This window comes from Dendrobates tinctorius, unplaced genomic scaffold (genome assembly GCF_039654945.1).
Source record: "Dendrobates tinctorius isolate UK_male_01 unplaced genomic scaffold, ASM3965494v1 ptg000092l, whole genome shotgun sequence".
In the NCBI taxonomy this organism is placed as follows: domain Eukaryota; kingdom Metazoa; phylum Chordata; class Amphibia; order Anura; family Dendrobatidae; genus Dendrobates; species Dendrobates tinctorius.
The window spans coordinates 9,903,214-9,929,610 of record NW_027361760.1 but is presented as its reverse complement, the minus strand read 5'-3'; the positions used below and the strand labels follow the sequence as shown (position 1 = coordinate 9,929,610).

At 45.3% G+C, this 26,397-nt stretch overlaps 1 protein-coding gene across 2 annotated transcripts in view; it reads left to right on the top strand.

Moving 5' to 3' along the window:
• ECHS1 (enoyl-CoA hydratase, short chain 1) overlaps nucleotides 1-26,397 on the top strand; it is a 329,387-nt gene that overhangs the window by 81,186 nt on the left and 221,804 nt on the right. The window lies entirely within an intron of this gene.

Sequence of the window (26,397 nt, the reverse complement as noted above, 5' to 3'; positions counted from 1 at the left end):
TTATGCTTGTGGATTTATAACTTCCTGACAGCCAGGATACAGAGTGTAAAAGTTGGACCATTCACTTCGGACACCTTGGTCACAAACATCGGGGCACCTCAGGGGTGTGTTTTGTCCCCGTTACTGTTTTCTCTCTATACGAATGATTGCATCTCTTCAGCAGACTCAGTAAAAATCTTGAAATTTGCCGATGATATGACACTGATTGGTCTCATCAGGGGAAATGCTGAAGACTTGTATCGGAGTGAGGTGGAAAGAATATGTGACTGGTGTAAAGCCAATAATCTTGTACTCAACACTAAAAAAACTGCTGAGATGGTTGTGGATTTTTGGAAAGATCAACATGAGATACTTCCAATCTACATCCATGACGAAGTGGTTCTTAGGGTCACAGAGACCAAATTCCTTGGTGTTATCATCTCTCATGATCTTAAATGGGGGAAAAACGTGGATGCTGTTATAAGAAAAGCACAACAGAGGATGTTCTTCCTGCGTCAGCTGAAAAGATATGGTTTGTCTAAGAATCTGCTGATCTTATTCTTTAATGCTGTCATCAGATCTGTGATTTGTTCCTCTCTGATAGTCTGGTATGGGGGAGCCACTGCGCATGACAAACTCCGCTTACAAAGGACTTTCAGAACAGCAAAGAGAATTATAGGTTCCCCCCTGCCTAAAATCCAGGATCTTTATGATAAGAGTATTCGATCCCACGCATTGAAAATTTCATCCGATCCCTCTCACCCGGGACACTCCTCATTCCAACTACTCCCTTCAGGACGTCGCTTCAGAGTCCCCAAATGCAGCACCAACCGCCATATGAACAGCTTCTATCCACTCTCTGTTCAACAATTAAATCGTCATGTGTAGACTATATACTGTATCTGTCTTGTTAGATGTTACTTGTTGTATCTGTTGTTATATATTATGTTGCCTCTTTGCCACAAAGAATTCCTTGTATATATGTAATATGTACTTGGCGATAATAAATTTGATTGATAAAAAGGCAGAAAACTTTTTGAAATACGCTTGGGAAGCGGCAGGAGGGGGACTAAAGTCAGCCATAGCAGCCACATGCACGGCACGTGCCTTAATGGTTTGGTTAGACCACTTAGATTCCCAAATAAAAGAAAAAGTACCAAGGGAAACAATACAAAGGTCAGTTTCTGTAATGAAGGGAGCAGCAGCCTTCCTGGCGGATGTGTCAGTAGACTCAACTAGGTTGGCGGCCAGAGCAGCCTCCTTCTCAAATGCCGCGATACGCACCTTATGGCTAAAATGCTGGCCAGGGGATCTGCAGACTAAAACCAAATTGTGCGCAATCCCATGTGAGGGAGAGTTCTTATTTGGCCCAACGTTAGACGACATCTTGGAGAAGGCGGGGGACAAGAAAAAATCCTTTCCCGGTTTCCCTAATCAGGCATACAAACGGCCTTTTTGGAACAGAAGATTTATGCAGCGAAGACCCCCAAAAGGGAACAGAGAAGGTTGGGAGGATAAAAGAAATAAGAACAAAGGCTTTATGTTCAACAAGCCCCCCGATAACAAAAAGCCACAATGAAGGTGCTACCCGGGTCAGGGGAAGATTGTCCTACTTCTTCCAGGCCTGGGAAAAAATATCCGCGAGCCCGTGGATTCTGAACATAATAAAAGAAGGACTGAGACTAAAATTCAATACCCTCCCCAACCATTTTTTTGTGATAACGCCCCAAAGGACATCACACGAGCAGCTGACTCTGCAACAAGAGGTCGCGAACCTAAGGGAAAAGGGGGTACGACAAGAGGCAAAGGCTTCTACTCCCCTCTCTTTCTCCGCAGAATGCCAGACGGAACATACAGGGCCATAATAAATCTAAAGAGACTGAACAAGTTCCTGGAAATTCAGCGTTTCAAGATGGAAACAATAAAATCTTGTGTAAAATTGCTTCCCCCATCATGCTTCATGGCTGTATTAGACCTGAGAGACGCATACTACCATGTACCTATTCACAGAGACCACAGGAAATACCTCAGGGTGGCGGTGACAATCCAGGGGGAGATAAAACATTATCAGTTCAGAGCTCTCACCTTCAGGCTAGCTAATGCCCCAAGAGTATTTACAAAGATAATGTCGGAAGTAATGGCCCACATAAGAGAGCAAAACATCCTGATAGTCCCATACCTGGACGATCTCTTAGTAGTAGGTGTCACCTTTCACCACTGCAAACAACAGTTGGACATGGTCATGGGATCTCTAGTGAATCTAGGATGGATGCTGAATTTGCCCAAATCCAGACTCGTTCCAAGTCAGGTACAGGAATACTTGGGAATAATACTGGACTCAACTGAACAAAAATGTTATCTTCCACAGGCGAAGTTTCAAAAGATGCCACAGATGGTGTCACAAATGATAGCTTCCCCAGTAACTACCTTGAGAAAGGCAATATCTCTATTGGGGTCAATGACAGCCTGCATGCCAGCAGTACAGTGGGCACAAAGCCACGCGCGAGTCATACAGTGGGAAATATTAGACGCAGACGTTTCCCTACACGGGAATTTAGACAGGCGGTTAAACATCTCACCAAGCACAATACACTCCTTAGCGTGGTGGACAGACCCAGCCAATCTAACCAAGGGGGTCCCTTGGGAGTTACCAAGGCAAAAATCTTAACCACAGATGCAAGCCCCTGGAGGTGGGGTGCACATCTAGACAGCCAGGTAGCGCAAGGGCCCTGGGCTCAAAAAAGAGTCAGTTTCCTCAAACTTGAAGGAGCTGCTGGCAGTGAAACTAGCTCTCTTTCATTTTCTAGACTCACTTCGCTCCCAACACACAAGGGTCTTCTCAGACAACCGGGTAGTGGTAGCATATCTAAACCACAAGGGGGACACCAGGTCTCGAGCACTGATGGAAGTAGCAAAATCCATCTTTCACCTAGCGGAACACAATCTGGAATCCCTGACAGCCCTCCACATAAAAGGGTCGGAAAACTGAACAGCAGACTTCTTGAGCAGAACACGCCTAAAGCAGGGGGGAGTGGGAACTAAGCCAGTCAGTCTTCAACCAGATTGTGAACCTCTGGGGCCGGCCAGAAATAGACTTGTTTGCAAGCAGTCAGAATCGGAAATTGGAAACCTTCTGCTCAATAGATCCCGGGGGGGCCCAGTAGCTCTAGATGCCTTCACGGTTCCCTAGGATTATCATCTGGCTTACGCTTTCCCTCCAGTATCTCTCATCCCCTTATTACTGAGGAAAATATGGGGGGACAAAGCGACGGTAGTAGTAATGGCGCCCTTCTGGCCCCGGAGAATATGGTTCCCCTGGCTGAGAAAAATGTCCATTACAGACCCTTGGGTTCTACCAGAAACCCCGGACCTTCTATCCCAGGGATCAGTGTATCACCCCCATATAAAAAACCTACACATGACAGCTTGGCTTTTGAGACGGAACTCCTAAGCAATAGGGGCTTCTCGTCAAACTTGATAACCACGTTACTACAAAGTAGAAAGCCAGTAACCACTATGGCATATGGGAAGGTATGGAAAAAATTCCTATCAATTTCAGATTCTGACCCAATGAGAGAGATCCCAATAGGGGAAATTCTGGAATTCCAACAGAAAGGGTTGGAAAAGGGACTAGCTACAAGCACCCTGAAAGTACAGGTGGCGGCCTTAGGGGCTTTGTATAATCATGACTTAGCTGGAAATCGGTGGGTTATGAGATTCATGAGGGCCGCAAGTAGATCTAGGCCGATCCCCCTACGTACCACCCCCCCTTGGGATCTAAACCTGGTATTGAACGCACTAACCAAATCTCCCTTCGAACCCTTGGCGGAGGCTCCCTTAAAAATATTGTCCCTAAAGACCTGCCTCCTCGTAACCTTAACTTCTGCCCGCCGCATTAGTGATATACAAGCCTTGTCTGCCCACTCACCCTTCACGCAAGTTCTGGATGATAGGGTAATTCTTAGAACCGACCCAGCATATCTCCCCAAGGTGTCTTCACAGTTTCATAGGACCCAAGAAATCTTCCTACCCTCCTTCTGTCCCAATCCCGAAAACAAAACAGAAGAGGTATGGCACACTTTAGATGTAAAAAGATGCCTTGTCCAGTATATAACAACCACGAGGGAGTTTAGGAAGGATAGGGCTCTGTTTGTTGTTTTCAGGGTCCTCGGAAGGGTCAAAAAGCATCGAAGGCCACGCTGGCGAAGTGGATAAGAGAAGCCATCACCCTATCCTACTCCTCCTGTGGGGCAGCCATCCCAGAGGACATAAGGGCCCATTCAACCAGGGCAGTGGCATCATCCTGGGCGGAGAAAGACGGCGCTTCAATAGACCAGATATGTAGAGCCGCCACTTGGTCTTCCCCCTCTACATTTTTCAAACCTTACTGTCTAGACTTGACCTCCTCTTCAGATCTCACCTTTGGGAAAAGGGTTCTGGAGGCGGTGGTCCCTCCCTAGATGTACAATCTTTGTAATTCTCTCCGTGGTGCCGTAATGGGGGAAAAGAGAAAATCGTAGTTACTTACCGATAACGGTATTTCTCTGATCCCATCATGGCACCCGTACATCCCCTCCCTTTCACACACACACAGGTGTGCACATTAGAGTGAGTTAGTTAGCTTTGATACTTAGCCACACAGTGCCTCTATTAAGCTTAACTTGAGTAATTTGATTAATTGTGGATTTTTTATAACCATTTGAGTTTCAGCTGAAAGTTCTGTGTAATGCTCTGTAAACCAACTGATGTGGGAGAGAGGTTCCGCCTTTTTCATCTGTAGGTTTCCTGTCCCTGAGGGTGGATCCCTCTCTCTCCGTGGTGCCGTCATCGAATCAGAGAAATACCGTTATCGGTAAGTAACTACGATTTTTTCCCTAACTAAGGGGGTGATAAAGGGGGGTTTGATTTACTATTTAAGGCGGGTTTTTATGTTTGGCAGCTGTCACACGCTAAAAGATGCTTTTTATTGTAAAAATAATTTTTGCATCACCACTAGTGTTGAGCGATACCATCCAATATTGAAAAATATTGGATCGGATTGAATCGGCCGATATCCAAAAAGTATCGGGTATCGCCGATTCCGATCCCGGAAGTCCCATTCAAGTCAATGGGACAGAAATATCGGAATTAAAAAAAAACCCTTTCTTTCCGTGTAGGTTAATTCTACATGAAGAAAAACAACTAAGAATAATGTAGAATGTTTTGTGGGAGGTGTAGGAGACATTAAAGCCATAGAGGTTTAGCCCAATCAAATGGAATAGCAGGAATTATTTTTTTTTTAAAGACGTTCGGAGTTACAAAGATATTGGCTATGTTAACCTCTTTTATATTTTGTCAGATATGTATGTTTCACTACTTCCATGCTCTTCACCTTCTTTTTTACTTCTCCCACACTTTCTCCTTCATCATCCTCAGCAGCAGCATCTTTTTCTTCAACTTCTTCTTCACCTTATTCATCTTCTTCTTCTTCAACTTCTTCATATTATTCTTTTTTTTTACATTCTTCATATTCTTCTTATTCAACTATTTTTCTTCTTCATATTCTACTTCTTCATCTTCTTCCTATTCTTCTTCTTCATCATATTCTTATTTGTGACAGGCATTCCTGTAGTTGTTATCTATAAAAGTTTGAAGATTACACCTTCCGTTCTGCTTGAGGCGCCATCTCTGCCTGCTCTGCATCACCCCACCCTCGCTGTACATACTGACTAGAGCATTGTGTACCTCCCTCCTGTGGAGAGATGTCTTCCTCCTCATCATCCTCCTCACAAAGTGTCCCATGCCTAGGCCTTTGTGAGGAACCACGTAGCGCAGACTGTCCAGAAGCAGATGGCATTTGTGACTCCTCATCCTCCACCTCTTCCAAAACCTCCTCTCTTAGTGCTTGCAGTGTTTTTTGAAGCAGGCAGATAAGGGGGACAGTCATGCTGACTAGTGCATCATCTGCACTCGCCATCCACGTGGAATCATCGAAGGCATGCAAAACGAGGCAGATGTCCTTCATAGAGGCCCACTCAGTGGTGCTGAAGTTTGACCGGCACACAGTGCGACTTGTTTGCGCCTGATGCAGCTGGTACTCCATTACTGCTGCGTGCTGCTCACACAACCGCTCCAACATATGTAACGTTGAATTCCACCTGGTGGGTAGGTCACATATGATGCGATGTTCCGGAAGGCGTAATCGGCGCTGCAGAGCTGCAAGGCGAGATCTTGCCGTGCTGGAACGCCGCAAGTGAGCGCACTCTATGCGGACCTTGTGCAGCAGAGCATCAAGATCCGGATAGTCCCTCGGAAAGCTCTGCACGACCAAGTTCAGCACATGTGCCAGACATGGGATGTGAGTGAGGTTGCCTAGGCCCAGAGCTGCCACCAGATTTCGGCCATTGTCACACACTACCAAGCCTGGCTGGAGATTCGCTGGCAGAAACCACACGTCGCTCTCCTGCTTGATGGCATTCCAGAGCTCCGGCGCTGTGTGGCTTCGATTCCCCAAAGAAATTAATTTCAGTACGGCCTGTTGACGTTTGGCCATGGCTGTGCTCATATCGGTCTTAACAGGCTCCTGCAGCGCTGATTCTGAGGAACTTGAGTATGAGGAGGAGTCAATGTGTACAGACTGGATTCCTGCAATCCATGGAGTTGGCAGAACACGTACAGCGCCACTCTCCAGATCTGTACCCGGCTCCACAACATTGACCCATTGGGCAGTATGTTAAAGTGATGGTCCCTGTCCATGGTTACTGGTCCACGCATCGGTGGTCAGGTGGACCTTGCTACTGACGGCGTTTAGTAGCGCATGTTTTATTTTTCCCTCCACATGCTTTTGCATGGCACTGACGGCTTGCCTGCTGAAATAAAAGCGGCTGGGCACGGTGTATTGTGGGACTGCCAATGCCGTGAAGTTCCGGAAGGTGTCAGTCTCCACCAGCCTGAATGAGAGCATTTCAAGGGCCAGTAGTTTGGCAATGCCAGCATTCAGAGCCTGTGCTCGGGGATGGTTTGCCAAGTATGGCCACCTTTTATCCCATGCCTGTGCTACCGATGGCTGTAGAGTGGCCTGGGAGTGTGAGGATGACTGGGAACGTGGTGCTGTGGGTGGAATATCACTGGGTCTCCAGACAACAGTGCCAGAGGTTCTTCCTTGGCGATCCTGTGAGGAAGCCGAACCAGCTGTGTGTGAGCTGGAGGAAGAGGCCCCAACACGAGCTGAAGAGGTGGTAGGTGGTGCTGTACGTTGGCCTACGTCTTCAGTGTGTCTGTGTAACTCCAGCTCGTGCTTGGTCCGCACATGTTTCCACATATTTGTGGTATAGAGGTTGCTGACATTTTTCCCTCTTTTGACTTTCTGATGACAGCTTGCATTTAACAAAGCAAATGTCATCTGCAACTGTGTCAAAAAAGGATCACGCACTGCAAGTCTTGGGAGCGCCCGTTTTGGCTTTTGGAAGAGGAATACTCCTAACGGTTGCCGAAGTGGAGGCTACAGGCAACCAAGTCTGCCCCCTCCCTCTCCCTCCTGTTTTGGCCGTTCGGGGAATCTCTTCCTCAGAGCTGCTCCCACCACCTTCCTGTTCCTCACGCCATGATGGGTCAAGGACCTCATTATCTACACTCCCCTCTTCAAACACCTGCTTCTCCTGGGTAGTCTCGCCATCACCGTACGCACCAGAAAGTGGCACCCGAGTCTCGTCGTCATCTGATGCGTACTGAGGTGTGCTGACCATAGGCACTGGCCCATCCGCCTCTTCAGATTCAGAGGGACAAAGAAGTTGCGCATCACTGCATACTCCCTCTTCTAAACATTCTTGAATGCTGCTTGGCTGGCCCCCTCTTTCCAAGCCAACAGATTCAGAGAACAGAATTAGAGACTGTGATGGCTCCTGTCCAGGGCTCTCTGACTGCCTGGGCACTTTGGCAGGTGGTGAAGAGACAGATGGCTGCTCTTCAGTGCTCTGGCCCTGAGAGGACGTGGAAGTCATTGAAGTCGATGCGTTAGCTGCCATCCATCCGACAACGGCTTCAATTTGTTCCTCCCGCAGCAGTGGGGTACGGCGAGGTCCTTCAAAGCTGCGCATAAAGGACTGTTGCCTGCTAAAACTGGGGGATGCTGACTCACTGGTGCCCGCAGCAGGCACAGCATCCCTACGTCCTCTCCCTGCTGAAACTCCACACCCACGTGCCTTACTCCCTGCCTTCTTCATCTTGGTAGACTGATAAAGATAGGCAGTAAAGTGCAAAGGGGGGCTTAGTGTGCTTATTCCTGAACAGCTGCTAATAAGCTGTATAAGAAACACTAATTTTATAAAATGTGTGTGTGGACTACACTTTAATATGAGCTAATGTGGCCTACACAACTGTCAAATGGAGTGTTTGGTGAACTTTATTTTGTTTTTTGTTTTTTTTTCCAAAAAACTAAAAGGGTGTGACCAAAGATTTGAAAGCGGTAGTATCACAAACTTTTTGGAGCTATTACAATGCAAGAAGGTAACCTACAATGCAAAAGATGAGGCTCCAAAAAATAGGGTAATACTAATCTGGCTGCAGCTGAAGGGCACAAGCCAGAAAAAAGGCTCCCCTATCTAATCCTATATAGAGTTTGGTTGGTTGTAATGTAGATGGATACGGATGGATGCACACTAATAGGAGAATGAAAAATGAGCTGCAATGAAAGAAAAATGTGTGAGGCAGTGACGCACGCTGAGCGGCCTGCAACCTGACGTAGCTGTAGGACACACTACAGCGTGAGCTGCACTCACACAGAGACCTCTCAGACAGCCGTGAACAGTGCAGCAAACTGGGCACTAGCACTGAAAAGGCTGCAGAGAGGCACCGCTGTCTACTCCTATAGTGTTTGCAACGAACGTATATGGATACGGATGGATGCACACTAATAGGAGAATGAAAAATGAGCAGCAAAAAAAGAAAAATATGTATGAGGCAGTGACACACGCTGAGCGGCCTACAACCAGACGTGGCTGCAGGACACTCTACACAGCGTGAACTGCACTCACACAGACCTTGCAGACAGCTGTGAACACTGCTGCAAGGCAAAAGAAAGCTACAGTGGTGGATTATGTAGCCTGGGTAAAGCACAATATGATTGTGAAAATCGCTATCTCTAACTGTCCCTCAGAGTCTTGAACAGCAGCCTGTCCCTAACTGAATTCACAGCAGAGTGAACCCGAAATGGCGGCGGCTTTTATAGTGCATCATGACATCATTTCAGCAGCCAATCACAGCCATGCCATTAGTTAACATGCCTACATGCCTAACAGGATGTGCCCACACTTCTGAGGATTGTCATTGGCTGAATCAAATCAAACTGGCTCATAGCATTATGGGAACTTCCGATTCCGGTATTCGATATGCTAAAAGTATCGGAATTCCGATACAGTGAATATCGGCCGATACCCGATACTTGCGGTATCGGAATGCTCAACACTAATCACCACAGAGCTATAATTTTTCCATGTTTTGACCCACAGAGTCATGTGAGGTCTTATTTTTTGCGAGACGAGTTGACATTTTTATTGGTACCATTTCCATTTTTGGGCACGTGACATTTTTTGATCGCCTTTTTTTTTTTTTTTTTTTTCCAAAATCATTTTTATTAAATTTTCAAGTTTTTCATACAGTTGAACATTTCTGTAAACTTACGGTACATATTATCTCACAGATAAAGGCAGTATGTGATCGAATCCCCATAATAACAAAACCCCCAAAATAATGAAGAAATTAAAATGTTTGCGCGCAGCCCAGGTCCCCCCTCCTCATTTCAGGCATGTGTTCATTCACATAGTTTCAGACCTTCAGATTCCCCAACGTTCCCCCTATGCTCTTGAGTAAATACCAGTTCGAGCGTATAAATGGGTTCATTACCTCTATCCTTTCGTCTTTTGTCCTCAATAAACCTCCTCCATTTTCCCATGAATTTAGCTGTTTCCCTGTCTTTGTTTCTCATCGCCTCTCTTTTATCAATGTCCAATGCTTTTTTAAGGCCCAGTATCATATCTTTTCCGTCTGGGAGTCTCTGCGTTAGCCAGTTCATCAGGATTAATCATTTGGCCAGTAATGCTATAACATGAAATAATTTAGGAACACTCTCTTCCCTCCCTCTATTTCCCGTATGGTGCAGTATCCAACATATGGGTTCAAGTTTCACCTTAACCCCACAAATTTCCTCAGTGAGCCTCTGTACCATCGCCCAAAAATTCTGTGTATATTGACAGTGCCACATCCCATGGATCATGTCAGTTCTCTCTTTCTGACATTTAGGGCATTTCTCTCTTCTGTTTGGGCAATTTGCTGAAGGAGGAATGTTAAAACCAAGCACTAGGCCGTGCATAATTCGAATGTGGCTGTCTCTCCATTTTTCGGAGATGATGTGTTTCCTTACTCTTCCCCAGCCCTCCAAGACACATTCCATCACGTCCTCTGAGTGTAATTCTCGAGTCCAACAGCTAAACATTTTGTCTGACCCTGATGGTAACAGGATTTCCCTTGCATAACTATATATTTTTGAGATATTCACATCTTTTATGTCCCATTTGGTGATTGTGTCAAATTCGTTAGTCCCTATTTCTTTGGTCTCCTCCCGAAGTTTTCCCATAATGTGAAATTTCACTTGGTTATATTGGAGGATTTTAGACTCTTTGAGACTGAATTTCTCTATTACCTCTGCCCCCTTCAACCACCTGCCTTCTGCCTCATGTAACACTTCACCCACGTTTCTCACCCCCTTCCTCTTCCACTCCTCAAACAAAGCATTGTCACGTCCTAACTTGAAATCTGTGTGTGCCTATATGTTCAGGTGTTTGGAAATTGACCAAGACAATTTCAATTTCTTCCTCACCGCCTTCCAGGTCATGAGAGTGTCTCTAAAAATCAATGAGTGTTTAACTTCACTCGGCACCCCACTCAAGGAAGCGTGCAGTAGCGAAACTTTATCCCATGGTTTGCACAGTTGGGATTCCAGAGCGTTATCTGAATACCTCGATGTGCCCTTTATCCATTCAATTATATGGCGTGTCAGACAAGCCAAATTATAACCACGCACATTGGGTAGACCCACCCCCCTCTATCTTTATGACCCATCAATATTCTGGCACGTAGTCTCGGCTTTTTGCCCCCCCAAATAAACTTTGAGAAAGCCCTGTTAATTCTGTTACAATCTACATGTTTGATCAGAAGGGGTATGGTTTGCATGGGATATAACAGTCTGGCAAAACTCACCATTTTCAAGAGATGGCATCTCCCCAAGAATGACAGCGGTAGCCCTTTCCACCTCTCCAATTCTTTTTCAATTTTCTCTATGAGGGGTCTATAATTCAGTGCATATACCTGACCTGGGGATCTCCCAATTTGTATGCCCAAATACTTTAGTGAGGATTTCATTATCGGGACCAAGTTATCTCTTCCCTGACTTTCTTTCCCTTCCCTTAACATCAATATTTCACATTTGCCCTGTTTAATTTAAATGCAGAGAAAGCCCCGAATTTTTCGATTTCCCCTAATAGGCGTGGCAAATCTCTTTTTGGGTTATTCATGTATAGGATAATATCGTCAGCGAAAAGCGCAGACTTAACTATCATTGATCCTACTCTAATCCCCTCATGTGAATCTTGCGAGTTAAGGAACCTAGAGAGGGGTTCTATCGCTAGGTTGAATAACAATGGCGATAAAGGGCATCCCTGATGGGTTCCTTTATATAGTTTGAAAACGTCAGACAAAAATCCCGGTGTATATGCTTTGGGGTTTTTGTACAAGGTCATTAAATAGTCTCTGAATGGACCCACCATTCCCATTTTGTCCAGCACCATACCCAGCCACGGCCACCTCACATTGTCAAATGCTTTTTCTGCATCCAATGTGACCATTGCTGGGCCGGCACGTGGATCTAATTTCCTAGCTCTAATTGCGTCTAGGATCAGTAGAGTTTTTCTCATGTTCGTGACTGCCGATCGACCTTTGATAAAACCCGTCTGGTGATTTGTGATTATTTTTGGTAACAGCATCGCTAAGCGATCAGCAAGTATCTTAGATAATATCTTGATAACCTGGTTAATCAGTGATATTGGCCGGTATCCCGAGGGTGAATCTTTATCTTTATCCCCTTTTGGGAGCAGTTTGATATAAGCCGTATTCATGTCCTCTAACAAGCTTTCCCCTTTCAATATGTTAAACATTCGTGTCAGGGTGGGTGTTACCTGCGATCTAAGTTCTTTATAGAATTCCCCATTCATCCCATCCGGGCCGGGGGCTTTATGCGCTCCCAAGTGTCTTATTGAGGACTGTACCTCATCCTCTTTGATGTCCATATTTAGAAAGCATTTGTCTTCCTCTGTAAGTGGGGTCAATGTTATTTTCTCTAGCCATTCCCTCCCCCCCGTGAGGTTGTCAGATTCGTCTTTGTATAACTTTGCAAAGTATGTACCCAAGATCCCATTAATGTCTTTGGGATTAGTTACCATATCCCCTTTTTTCCCCTTTAAAGCTGTTATTAGGGTTTGCGCGCGTATGCCTCTCGCTAGATTAGCCAGGAGTTTGCCAGATTTATCACCATACCTGTTCAATTCCACTTCTCTTTGCCCCCATACTAATTGCTCCCTCCTTCCCTCCTCTCCACCCATTCCTCATATTTATTTTTGGCCTCTACCCATTTCTGTTTGTTAGAATCGTTTGGACAAGTTTTAAAAGCTGTGTACCTGGTCCTTACCTCATTACTCGCTAATACATATTGCTCCCTGATCTTCCTCTTCAGCTTTAACGTGTAGGCTATGATCCTTCCCCGTATTACCGCTTTCCCTGCTTCCCAAAATAATTTTGCGTTCTGTTTATGTTCGGTATTTAACAATGCATATTCTGTCCACCATTCCCTGAGTTGTTTTCCAAAGTCTCCATCTTTTAGTAAAAAGGAGGGGAAGCGCCATAAAAAATCCTGCCCCCTCTGAAATTTTTCTGACAGTTCTATCGCTACTGGACTGTGGTCTGATATGACCATATCTTCTATGGTCACCCGCCGTGTCCTTTGTATCATGTTGTCGGACCCCAATATCAAATCTATTCTAGACCATGAATTTTGAGCGTGTGAGTAATGGGTATATTCTCTCTCCTGCGGATGTAACACTCTCCAAATGTCTTTGATGTGTAGGTGTGAAGTCATATCTTCCAGATAATTCCTACCTGTTCCCTGTCGTTCCCCAGTATTACCCTTTCTATACGATGATCTCTTTCTATCTTCTCCCTCGCTCATAACCTGATTGAAGTCGCCTCCTAATTTCACATTGGGCTCTGCATCCCTCAGGATTCTGTTTTGTAACTCTGTAAAAAAATCTTTTTGAGATATATTAGGTGCATAAACATTGTATAAGCTGAATTTTTCTTCGCATACCTCGATGAGTAGATGTAAGAGTCTCCCTTCCTTATCCCCTTCTTTTTGTATTATTCTATGAGCAAGTGATTTGTTTATTAGGATCATTACTCCCCCCTTTCTAGTTGAGGTCCCCGAACTGAACACTGCGCCTACACACATCTTATGCATCCTAAATGCTTCGCTCTCCCCCAAATGTGTTTCCTGAAGCAGGGCTATATCCCTGCCTTCAGTCTTCTTAAATGTCTCAGAACCATGCTTCTCTTGTTAGGGGACCTTAGGCCTTTCATATTCCATGTTACTATCTTTGGCATATCTGAGCTCTGGGAGGGTTTCCTCCTCCGCTGTTTTTATATCTCAATTTATAATTTTCTCCATATGAGGACCTGAGCTCGCGACCCATTCTTGTCATTATCTCCCACCTTCTTTCAGTTTGGAACCACATATAACAACCCTCTTTTAAAGAAAATTCCCCACCCTTCCCCTCACATTTCTCCTCTATTTTCCTCCACTTATTTTCCCCATTTTCGACTTCCATTTTTTCTACCCCTCAAACGTCGACAACCCCTTCCCGCCTCCCCTACAGAGCCTTTTAACTGACCCGCCTATAAACAAGAATGACCAACCTCTCTGCAATATATCCTACATATGTGATCTTCTGTAACTATAACAAATTTCAGTTGTACCCTGTCTACCCTCCCAAACCTCTTGATCGCCTTTTTATTCTGATTTTTGGGATGCAGAATGAACCAAAACCAGCATTTCATTAATTTCTTTTGGGGGGGTGGGGAGGCGTTTACACCGTTCCGCGTGTGGTAAAATTGATACAGCGGTTTTATTCTTCGGGTCAGTACGATTACAGTGATACCTCATTTATATCCTTTTTTTAACCCCTTCATGACCCAGCCTATTTTGACCTTAATGACCTGGCCATTTTTGGCAATATTGACCAGTGTCCCTTTATGAGGTAATAACTCAGGAACGCTTCAACGGATTCTAGCGATTCTGAGATTATTTTTTCGTGACATATTTGGCTTCATGTTAGTGGTAAACTTAGGTCAATAATGTTTGCATTTATTTGTGTAAAAAAACGGAAATTTGGCGAAAATTTTGAAAATTTCGCAATTTTCACATTTTGAAGTTTTAATCTGTTGAACCAGAGAGTTATGTGACACAAAATAGTTAATAAATAACATTTCCCACATATCTACGTTACATCAGCACAATTTTGGAAACAACATTTTTTTTTGTTGGGAAGTTATAAGGGTTAAAAGTTGACCAGCGATTTCTCATTTTTACAACAAAATTTACAAAACCATTTTTTTTAGGGACCAACTCACATTTGAAGTCACTTTGAGGGGTCTATATGGCAGAAAATACCCAAAAGTGACACCATTCTAAAAACTGCACCCCTCAAGCTACTCAAAACTACATTCAAGAAGATTATTAACCCTTCAGGTGCTTCACAGCAACTAAAGCAATGTGGAAGGAAAAAATGAACATTTTAATTTTTCCAATAAAAATTTTCTTTTAGCATCAATTTTTTCATTTTTCACATGGGCAACAGGACAAAATGGATACTAAAATTTGTTGGGCAATTTCTCCTGAGTACACAGATACCTCATATGTGGTCATAAACCACTGTTTGGGCGCACGGCAGGGCTCAGAAGGGAAGGAGCGCCATTTGACTTTTTGAATGGAAAATATGCTGGAATATTTAGCGGTTGCCATGTCGCGTTTGGAGAGTCCCTGTGCGCCTAAACATTGGAGCTCCCCCACAAGTGACCCCATTTTGGAAACTAGACCCTCCAAGGAACTTATTTAGATGCATAGTGAGCACTTTGAACCGCCAGGTGCTTCACAAATTGATCTGTAAAAAAAAAGGACTTTTTTTTCACAAAAATTTTCTTTTAGCCTCAGTTTTTTCATTTTCACATGGGCAATGGGATAAAATGGATCCTAAAATTTGTTGGGCAATTTCTCCTGAGTGCACAGATACCTCATATGTTGTCATAAACCACTGTTTGGGCACACGGCAGGGTCCCAAAGGGAAGGAGCACCATTTGACTTTTTGAATGGAAAATTAGCTCCAATCGTTAGTGGACACCATGTCGTGTTTGGAGAGCCCCTGTGTGCCTAAACATTGGAGCTCCCCCACAAGTGACCCCATTTTGGAAACTAGACCACCCAAGGAACTTATCTAGATGTGTGGTGAGGACTTTGAACCCCCAAGTGCTTCACAGAAGTTTATGACGCAGAGCAGTGAAAATAAAAAAATAATTTTTTTTCCTCAAAAATGATTTTTTAGCCCGCTATTTTTTATTTTCACAAGGCTAATAGGAGAAATTGGACCACAAAAGTTGTTGTGTAATTTGTCCTGAGTATACCGATGCCCCATATGTCAGGGGAAAGCACTGTTTGGGCGCATGGATAGCTCAGAAGGGAAGGAGCGCGATTTTGGAATGCAGACTGATGGGATGTTCTGCGGGCATCATGTTGCGTTTGCAGAGCCCCTGATGTGCCTAAACAGTAGAAACCCCCCACAAGTGACCCCATTTTGGAAACTAGACCCCCAAGGAGCTTATCTAGATGTGTAGTGAGCACTTTGAACCCCCAAGTGCTTCACAGAAGTTTATAAACGCAGAGCCATGAAAATAAAAAATCATTTTTTTTCCTCAAAAATTATTTTTTAGCCCGCTATTTTTTACTTTCACAAGGGTAACAGGATAAATTGGACCCCTAAAGTTGCTGTTCAGTTTGTCCTGAGTACGCTGGCACCCCATATGTGGGAACCACTGTTTGGGCGCACGGCAGGGCTTAGAAGGGAAGGAGCGCCATTTGCCTTTTTGAATGGAAAATTAGCTCCAATCGTTAGCGGACACCATGTCATGTTTGGAGAGGCTCTGTCTGCCTACACTTTGGAGCTCCCCCACATATCACCCCATTTTGGAAACTAGACCCCCTAAGGAAGTTATCTAGATGCATAGTGAGAACTTTGGTGCTTTACAGAAGTGTATAACGCAGAGCTGTGAAAATAAAAATTTTTTTTTTCCTCAAAAAATGATTTTTTATTTTCACAATAGTAACAGGAGAAATTTGACCCCAAAAGTTGTTGTCCAGTTTGTCCTGAGTACGCTGATACCCAATATGTGGGGAGGGACCACTGTTTGGGCACACATCGGGGCTCGGAAGGGAAGTAGTGACGTTTTGAAATACCGACTTGATGGAATGGTCTGCGGGCGTCATGATGTGGCTAAACAGTGGAAACCCCCCACAAGTGATCCCATTTTGGAAACTAGACCACCCAAGGAACTTATCTAGATGTGTGGTGAGCACTTTGAACCCCCAAGTGCTTCACAGAAGTTCATAACGCAGAACCGTGAAAATAAGAAATCTATTTTTTTCCTCAAAAAATGAGTTTTTAGCCCGCAATTTTTTATTTTCATGAGGTTAACAGGATAAATTCGACCCCAAAAGTTGTTGTCCAGTTTGTCCTGAGTACGCTGGTACCCCATATGTGGGGGGGACCACTGTTTGGGCACACATCGGGGCTCGGAAGGGAAGTAGTGACGTTTTGAAATACCGACCTGATGGAATGGTCTGCGGGCGTGATGTTACGTTTGCAGAGCCCCTGATGTGCCTAAACAGTGGAAACCCCCCACAAGTGACCCCATTTTGGAAACTAGACCCCCCAGGGAACTTATCTAGATGTTTGATGAGCACTTTGAACCCCCAAGTGCTTCACCGAAGTTTATAACTCAGAGCCGTGAAAACAAAAAAAATCATTTTTTTTCACAAAAATCATTTTTTTAGCCCCAAATTTTTTATTTTCCCAAGGGTAACAGGAGAAATTAGACTCCCAAAGTTGTTGTGCAATTTTTCCTGCGTACGCTGATACCCCATATGTGGGGGTAAACCACTGTTTGGGCACACGTCGGGGCTCGGAATGGAGAGAGTGCTGTTTGACATTTTGAATGCAAAATTGGCTGGAATAAATCGTGGCGCCATGTCGCGTTCGGAGACCCCGTGATGTGCCTAAACAGTGGAAACCCCTCAATTCTAACTCCAACTCTAACCCCAACACACCCCTAACCCTAACCCAACCCTAATAATAACCCTAACCACAACCCCAACGCCAACACACCCCTAACCCTAATCCCAACCCTAACCCTAACTACAAGCCTAACCCTAATCCCAACCCACCCCTAACCCTAATTCCAGCCCTAACCCTAATTCCAGCCCTAACCCTGATTCCAGCCCTAACCCTGATTCCAGCCCTCACCCTGATTCCAGCCCTCACCCTGATTCCAGCCCTAACCCTGATTCCAGCCCTCACCCTGATTCCAGCCCTCACCCTGATTCCAGCCCTCACCCTGATTCCAGCCCTCACCCTAATTCCAGCCCTCACCCTAATTCCAGCCCTCACCCTAATTCCAGCCCTCACCCTAATTCCAGCCCTCACCCTATCTGTAACCCTAATTCCAACCCTAACCCTAATTCCAACCCTAACCCTAGTTCGAACCCTAAATGGGAAAAAAAAAAAAAATTTTTATTTTATTATTTGCGCCTGGCTATGGGGGTGATAAAAGGGGGGTGTATTTACTTTTTTTTTCATTTTGATCACTGTGAGAGTGTATCACACTGATCAAAATGAAAAATGAATGGGCAACCGGCAAATTCATGGGCGCCGCCATCTTGGACAATGGCAGGCGCACTGCGCATGCGCCCGCCATTTTGCAAGATGGCGGCGCCCATGATCCGGACGCCGGGAGCCACGGCGGGACACCGGGAGCACGATCGGAGGTCCCGGGGGGATTGGAAGGTGGGAGGGGAGCGATAGGAAGGGGAGGGGGAGCAGATGATGACGGCGGCGACTGATCGCCGCCGTCCATCGGTGGCGGGGGCTGATCGGCCCCGCCAGTCGGTGTGTGGGGGGGTCGGGTGTCGGTGTCCAGCCATGTCCGATGCTATTGCAGCATCGGCCATGGCTGGATTGTAATATTTCACCAAATTTCATTGGTGAAATATTACAAATCGCTCTGATTGGCTGTTTCACTTTTAACAGCCAATCAGAGCGATCGTAGGCACGTGGGGGCTAAGCCACGCCCCCAGGGATTAACTGTAGCGTGTCCTTTGTGTGCGGGTCGGGTGACCTTTCAGTGACCCCGGTCACCCGACCCGCAGGGGGGCTATTTATAGCATGACGCCTACATAGGCGTCATAGGTCGTTTGGGCACGACTTTTCATGACGCCTACGTAGGCGTCATGGGTCGTGAAGGGGTTAATGTTTTGGTGTTTTTATACAATAAAAACAATTTTATATAAAATTATTTTTGCATCGCTTTATTCTGCGACCTATAACTTTTTTATTTTTTCGCTGATGGTGCTGTATGGCTGCTCGTTTATTGCGGGACAAGATGACGTTTTCAGCGGTACCATGTTTATTTACATACGTCTTTTTGATCGCACGTTATTGCACTTTTTGATTGGCGGTATGATAAAGCATTGTTCTTTGCTTTATTTTTTTGTTTTGTTTGAAGGGGTTCACTAAAGGGGTTAACTAGTGGGACAGTTTTTATAGGGCGGATCGTTACGGACGCGGCAATACTAAATATGTGCATTTTTCTTTTTTTTTTTTTTACAAAAAAAATAATTTTAGGGGGATTTTTTTTATAAATTATTTTTACACTTTTTTTTTTTTACTTAATTATATTGTCCCAGTGTGGAAAATCACTATAAGGTGTCAGATCGCTGATCTGACAGTTTGGACAGCACTCTGTCAGATTAGCGATCTGACAGGCGCTGCTGCAGGCTTCCTCAGTGCCTGCTTTCAGAAAGCCGCCTCTCTGCAGGCGCCCGAAGGCCCCCGCGGCCATCATATTGGATCCGGGGGCCTGTAGAGAGGAGACCATCGGAGCGACGCAGTACATTGTGTCGCTCCGGGGGTCGCAGGGAATCACGCAGGGAGCCCCCTCCCTGCGCGCTTCTCTCCTGTTCCCCCGGTACACTGCGCTCATGTTTGATTGCAGTGTGCCAGGGGTTAATGTGACATATTGCCGGGTGTCAGCTGTGATAATCAGCTGACACCCGGCCGCTGATCGCACATGATGTACTATTCCATCCATGGGACTTAGGTTCCAGGTCACATGGACGGAATAGTACGTCCAATGTAAGGAAGGGGTTGATAAAGTTTTTGGCAAGCAAAGCCGTGTTATAAGATCTCAAGTTCTTATGACAGCGGGCAGATTGGTTAGTATGGCCTACTCTGTGTATCTCCGTATTGGCTTTACGATGCTGCTGAAGCTCACCTTCCATCATATTCTGTCGTGTAGACCTGTGCCTTTTGTGTCAGGTTTGCACAACTGTTGACATTTTTTGGGGGTGAGATTTTGACAGCCAGTTTTTTTTTTTTTTTAACACCAACTGAAGGTGCTGTTCTGTAACCTTGCTTCTACTAACCCTAAAGCTTCAGCCATTTTTTGTTTTTTTTGCTTGAGCTTCTTCCTTAGAGGGTACTTGATGGTCTTGGGACTGCATTGTTATGGAACAAATAAGGTTGTGAAGTTTATATGCCAGGTTTTTAATTTTATTGCATCATTAGCTAATAAAGAAATATATATTGTTCAATAAATTCTCTAATTCTCTGTAAACCATTTTTTTCTTAAAAAAAAAAAAAAAAATTGTTTCTTTCCGTTGGTTTGTTGGCGCAGGAGTTTGTGGGTGGGGTCTTATGTATGTCTTCCTCCCTTGGCTGCTTTCCTCTTTTATTTTATTTTTTTTGCACCACACCATTACTTTCTAGTTCGGTTGTTGTCTATGGATTCATCGCCTGGCTTTTTCCTTCATCTTTAATTGTATTTTTCTTTTTTTTAATTACTCATCAAGTAATCTCCCTTTTTCCAGCAACTTTATGGGCAGCGTTTGCCTAGTGCTCTGCTCTGTATAAAAATTAAAATTGTGCTGGCGTGTGGGCATATGCAGTGCTATGTTAATATTGTAGTATAATATTTCAATAAAATGGTGCCGGAGTTGGTTCGTTCGCTCTCCGGCACCATTTTTTTTTTAAGACACTGTGTCTTCTATAAAAAGGTGCGGCATGCGCACATGCTGACTCGAGCGCCCCACTGCGCAGGTGCTGTCAATCCCGGCTTCAGACTGAAGGATGCATTTAGTATTGTATAAGATTTTTTGGGGGCCTAAAATTCAGAGGAAATTTGTCATCTTTAACTTTAGGTCTTCTAGAGATCATTTCATCTTCAACTTGCTTAACTGTCCACAATACCTTTCACATGTACTGTATACATGGGGACAAAAAAGGAACATTTAAATTGGCTTTACGTTCTGCTGCTCTCATCCAGTTGGGTTGAAAAGTCTGAGCCAATCTAGGCCTTGTTCATTTTGAGAAGTCAGCCTATCAGCATTTTCAGTTGACAGACGGATGTGTCTATCAGTTACTATGCCCCCAGTGGCATTAGAAAGCTGCTCTGATAAAAAACTAACCTATGGGCAGGCAAACACTTCCAAGGCTTAGGCTACTTTCACATTTCCGGACTTTAAATCCGGCGGGCTGCGGCGAAAAGTTGTCAAACCTGATCCGGTAGGAGCCGCAGCCCGCCGGATCATCTGTTTTTGCCGGATACGGTGCAGGAGAGGGAGCGGGAAAGAGAGTCTTCGCGCATGCGCTCTGCAAAAAAGCGGTCCGGCGCTGTCAAAAAACGTTGCATGGAACGTTTTTTTGCAGACGCCGGACAGGCATTTTTTGCCGTTTCCGGCTAAAGCCGGACACGCCGCATGGCCATCAGGCGCAATGCGGCGATAATGTAAGTCTATGGGGAAAAAAGCCGGATCCGGTGGCAGCAGGTGCCGGATCCGGTTTTTCCATTTTTCGCCGCATCGCGCCTGATGCTTCAAAACGGAAATGTGAAAGTAGCCTTAGAGGGACATTTTATGCCACATGTCCAGCTTGGATACCCAATAGTTGCATGTCACAAAGAAATCACGGAGAACGCTTGGACGGTCGGCTAGTTACTCTACACCATTTCAAAAAAAAACTTTCCCTCCTTGTCAGACTTCACCGTGCATCATGGTCTGGGCACTAAGAGGGACCAAAACTGACCCTGACCTTTGATAGCGTTCCCCTGCCTATGTTGGACCTCGTCTGTATCTCCCTTGTCTCTCCTACTTGGTCGCTCAAAGATCTCTGACCTCCTCTGCCAGCATTGTCAGATGCGAATGTTTGTACTTATTTTTCGACTAGGGCCTTCTGATATTGCACTATTGTACTAGCCCTCGCCGCCGCCGGAAGGTGAGACTGAAAGTTCTCATTGCAACATGGGTCGACAAGGGTGAACAAGCAGTAATTAGTGTTCACCAAAATGCATATATCGAAAGAGTCACAGGAAAGGCAACAGGACATAGTCAGACATTTGTGCCAGACTCCAAACAGGCAAGACTTCCCTGTCCCCACCAGGAGGACCACTCTCAATCTTCTCCTCTTCTGGTGTGGGTAGTACCCTCAGTAGTGGAGATAACCATCTCCTGTTCCTCCTCAGATTTCTCATCACCCAATCCGCACTAAGAAAATGACTTGAGGCTGGTCTGGGTAGTATCACCCTGTGTACTTTCTTCCTCCATCTCCACCTGGTCCACATGCAAAGCTTCCTCTTTAATTGTGATCAACAAATGTTTGAGTAGACACAGAAGTGGGATGGTTGCACTGATTATGGAGTCATCGCCGCTCACATCTTCTTTGTTTCTTTAAAGTTTGGGAGAAACTCACAGATGGCAGACGTCCATGCACACTCGTCAGTTGTGCGGAGGCCACTGAAATACTGACTAGCATGTTGTAGCTGGTATTTAACTACTTCCCTCTGCTGCTCACGTCGCATATCAGTCAGTGAGCTGGCACTTGCAAGCCTTCTGCAGCACTGCCAGACTGGCCGCAGCTGTAGCTGACTTGCGCAAATGGTTGCACACCCGGTGTACTTTCATCTACCTACAAGTAGCTCAGGCAAATCTGGACAGGTTTTTAGAAACCACTAAGTTGCGCACGTTGGCCATGTGCGAGCTTTCCAAGCTTCAGAGCCACCAACAGGTTACAGCCATGACAACACATTACAATGCCTGGTTTTAAGTTCAGCGGCGACAACTTCAAATCTGTCATACCTTTCAGGAACTCTGCTATGGTGTGCTGTTTCTCACCTAAACAAATTACTCTATTTTTCGGTTTATAAGACGCACCCCAAATTTTGAGGAGAAAAATAGGAAAAAAAACTTTTTTTTTTTTTCAATAAAATGGTGGTGCTTCTCATAATCCATTTGTCTTATTGCTTACCGGGAGGTGGTGGCAGCAGTGAAAGGGGGGTCCCATAGTCTCTGCTTGAGGATACAAGAGTGTAGCGTTACTGCAGGCCACAGGCTGGCATGAGGGGGTGTTCGGATGTGCGGCACTCCGCTGCGGGTGTCCGGTGCTGTGGGTGGTGTCTGGTGCTGCTCCCGAGATCTTGGTGCTGAGGCCTCCATCTGCCTATGTGCCGCCCCTGGCAGCCATTTTCTTGGAGTCCACCGCATAGGAAACCATGGAACTACGGGGCTCTGGCCTTTCACAAAATGTCGGCAGAGCCCCCGCAGCATCGGGCGGACACCATCTGCAGCGGCGCACCGCACATCCGAACACCCCCTTATCCCAGTCTGCAACCTGAAAGCAACACTCCACTCTTTCCTCCAGCCACGACCCTGGGACCCTGTGCGATCACAGCGCTAAGGTATATCCACATTATAAGACGCACCCCCATTTTCACCCCAAATTTTGGGGAAAAAAGTATGTCTTATAATCTGAAAAATATGGTAGTTTCAGCAGTGCTTGTTGCCCCTTTACTGAGGCAGTGCTTCCATCTTGCGGCTGATATGTGTGACAATTAGAGAAGAGGAGATAGAGAAGAGGATAGAGGAAACCCTGATGGAACTAGGGCCCACAATCCTCGGCGTCAGTAGCACAGGTGCCGTCCCTGGGTTCGACCCGCTTCTGGCCTCCACTATGCTCACCCAGTGTATGTCAAGGAAATGTAGCATCCCTGGTTACAAGCATTTGTCCTAGTGTCGGTCCTTAAGTGGACCTTCCCAGTAAATGTATTAGTTAGGGCACGGGTGATGTTATGGGACATGTGCTGATGTAAGGTGGGGACACGGCATACAGGGAAGAATGGTAGAGGCTGGGGAGCAAGTACCCAGGGATGGCTAATTTCATGAGGTTGCGGGATGTGTCAGTGTCAAGCCTAAAAGACAACATTTCCTGGGCAATCAGTATAGAGATGTGGTCATCTAGTGTTTGGGCCTGTGGGTGGCTGTGTATTTTCGCTAGTGCTTCAAGGCCTGCGGTAGGAACAGCTGAAGGCTGTACTGGGACCAGGAAGTGGTCCTAGTTGCTGATGGTGTTCATGAACGTGCATTGATGGTGTAGGGAAGGAAGCATCCTTGCCTGTGTGTCATGAACAGACAAGCACAAGGATGCAATAGTGTCACCCGCAGGCATGGATTGTGGACCCAGGCATTCGACCTATCTAGTCGGGTGCTTTGTTGGTGGTAGCCTGGTATTGGTTAGGCCCCTGCTGATCTTTGTATGGCACAGGTTGCAAATGACGTTTATTGTACAAACTTTAAAAAAGCACCAGACTGGGGAACACCCAAGACCTGGCCTGGGAGCTTGCCATGTGTGTGTGCCCTGAGGAACAGTTGCCTTCCTTCTACCTCTAGACACCCTACTTCCTCTTCCTTCCTGTTGCGGTGCTGTTGATCCATCCCTCTCTGCGCAGCTGGCTTCACTTTTCATGGCATTTTCCCAGGTTTGATCAGTGACTTCGTTGTCCACGACCTCATGTTCCACACTCTGGTCCTCCTGACTTGTTGACTTAACAAAATCACTTATTGGCAACTGTGTCTCATTATCTATCTCTTGAGACACTAATTGCCGTTCCCCACCGTCGTCTTCTAATGTCTGTGGGTGCTCAAATGCTTAACTACTACATGAGTGCCTCATGTTCCTTTAGAAACATGCAGAGCAAGAGGCCAAAATCAATAAATGTAAAGAGCTCCTCGAACTGTACGAGTGTGGAATCACTTGTTTCCTGGGACTCACCACATAAGGGGAGGAAGGGACATCAGGGTGTGCATTATGTGGTCCTTACTCTTGGTTAGTGAGACTGGATGGTGCTAAATATACTGGAAGCATTATCTGCCGTCCAACCAACCACTTGTTTGCGCTGTTCTGGCTTCAAGAGTGTTGTCCTGCAAAGTGGAACAGGAAGCTAGATCTCATGGATATGTGTTTTTTTTTGTGCTACCGCAAGCAGGCCCAGTTTCACCAGGCTCGCATCAGCAGCACTTCCTCGTCCCTTGCTGCACGCCTTGCGCATTTTAAGTTGGGCATGCCTGCAAACTTTACAGTGTTAATAGGGGCATTTTTTTTTTTTATTATTTCTTTGTCAAGGACTTTTGTTTTTTATCAGTGCATCTGCTGTGGTATAGTAGAGCTGCACTAATAATATTTAACCCCTTAATGTCCAATGACGGACACAGTCCGTCATCGGACATCTCCCCTGCTTTGATGAGGGCTTCGGCGCTGAGCCCGCATCAAAGCCGGGACATGTCAGCTGTTATGAACAGCTGACATGTGCCCGCAATAGGCGCGAGCGGAATCGCCGTCCGCCCGCGCCTATTAACTAGTTAAATGCCGCTGTCAAAGCTGACAGCGGGCATTTAAATAGCATTTCCGGCCGCCGGGCCGGAAATGACGTCATCGCCGACCCCCGTCACGTGATCGGGGGTCGGCGTCACCTTGCCTGGACAACCAGAGGTCTCTGAGACCTCTATGGTTGTTCCAGGCATAAGGCTTTAAGCGCCACCCGGTGGTCGGCGCTGAAAGCACAGCAGTAAATCTGCTACATATGGGCGATCTGCTCATCGCCCATATGTAGCAGAGCCGATCGGGTTGCGCAAGCTTCTAGCCTCCTATGGAGGCTATTGAAGCATGCCAAAAGTTAAAAAAAAAAATGTTTAAAAATAAAAAAAAATTTGAAAAATATAAAAGTTCAAATCACCCCCCTTTTGCCCCAATCAAAATAAAACAGTAAAAAAAAAATCCCACATACACATATTAGGTATCGCCGTGTTCAGAATCACCCGATCTATCAATAAAAAAAAGCATTAACCCGATCGCTAAACGGCGTAGTGAGAAAAAAATTCAAAACGCCAGAATTACGTTTTTTTGGTCACCAAGACATTGCATTAAAATGCAATAACGGGCGATCAAAAGAACGTATCTGCACAAAAGTGGTATCATTAAAAACGTCAGTCCGGCACGGAAAAAATAAGCCCTCACCCGACCCCAGATCATGAAAAGTAAAGATGCTACGGGTCTCGGAAAATTGCGCAATTTTTTATTTTTTTTTTTTATTTTTTTTTTTTAGCAAACTTTGGAATTTTTTTTCACCACTTAGATAAAAGAGGACATAGACATGTTTGGTGTCTATGAACTCGTAATGACCTGGAGAATCATAATGGCAGGTCAGATTTAGCATCTAGTGAACCTAACAAAAAAGCCAAGCAAAAAACAAGTGTGGGAATGCACTTTTTTGGCAATTTCACCGCACTTGGAATTTTTTTCCCGTTTTCGAGTATACGACATGCTAAAACCAATGGTGTCATTTAAAAGTACAACTCGTCCTGCAAAAAATAAGCCCTCACATGGCCATATAAACGGAAAAATAAAAAAGTTATGGCTCTGGAAAGAAGGGGAGGGAAAAATGAAAATGCAAAACCAAAAATACCCCTGGTTGTTAAGGGGTTAAACTGTCTAAATTTCTCTAATCCTAAACTTTCCCTCCACTTAATGCAGGTAGCAACAGTTTTACAACATAAATTTAAATATTTAGCCCTGGTAAAGACTGTTGTTTTAATGCTGCTTGAGCCGTATGCAAGTACTCCCATAGCATTATTATTAAAGGGATCCTGTCAGCAGGATTGTGCACAGTAACCTACAGACATTGTCTGGT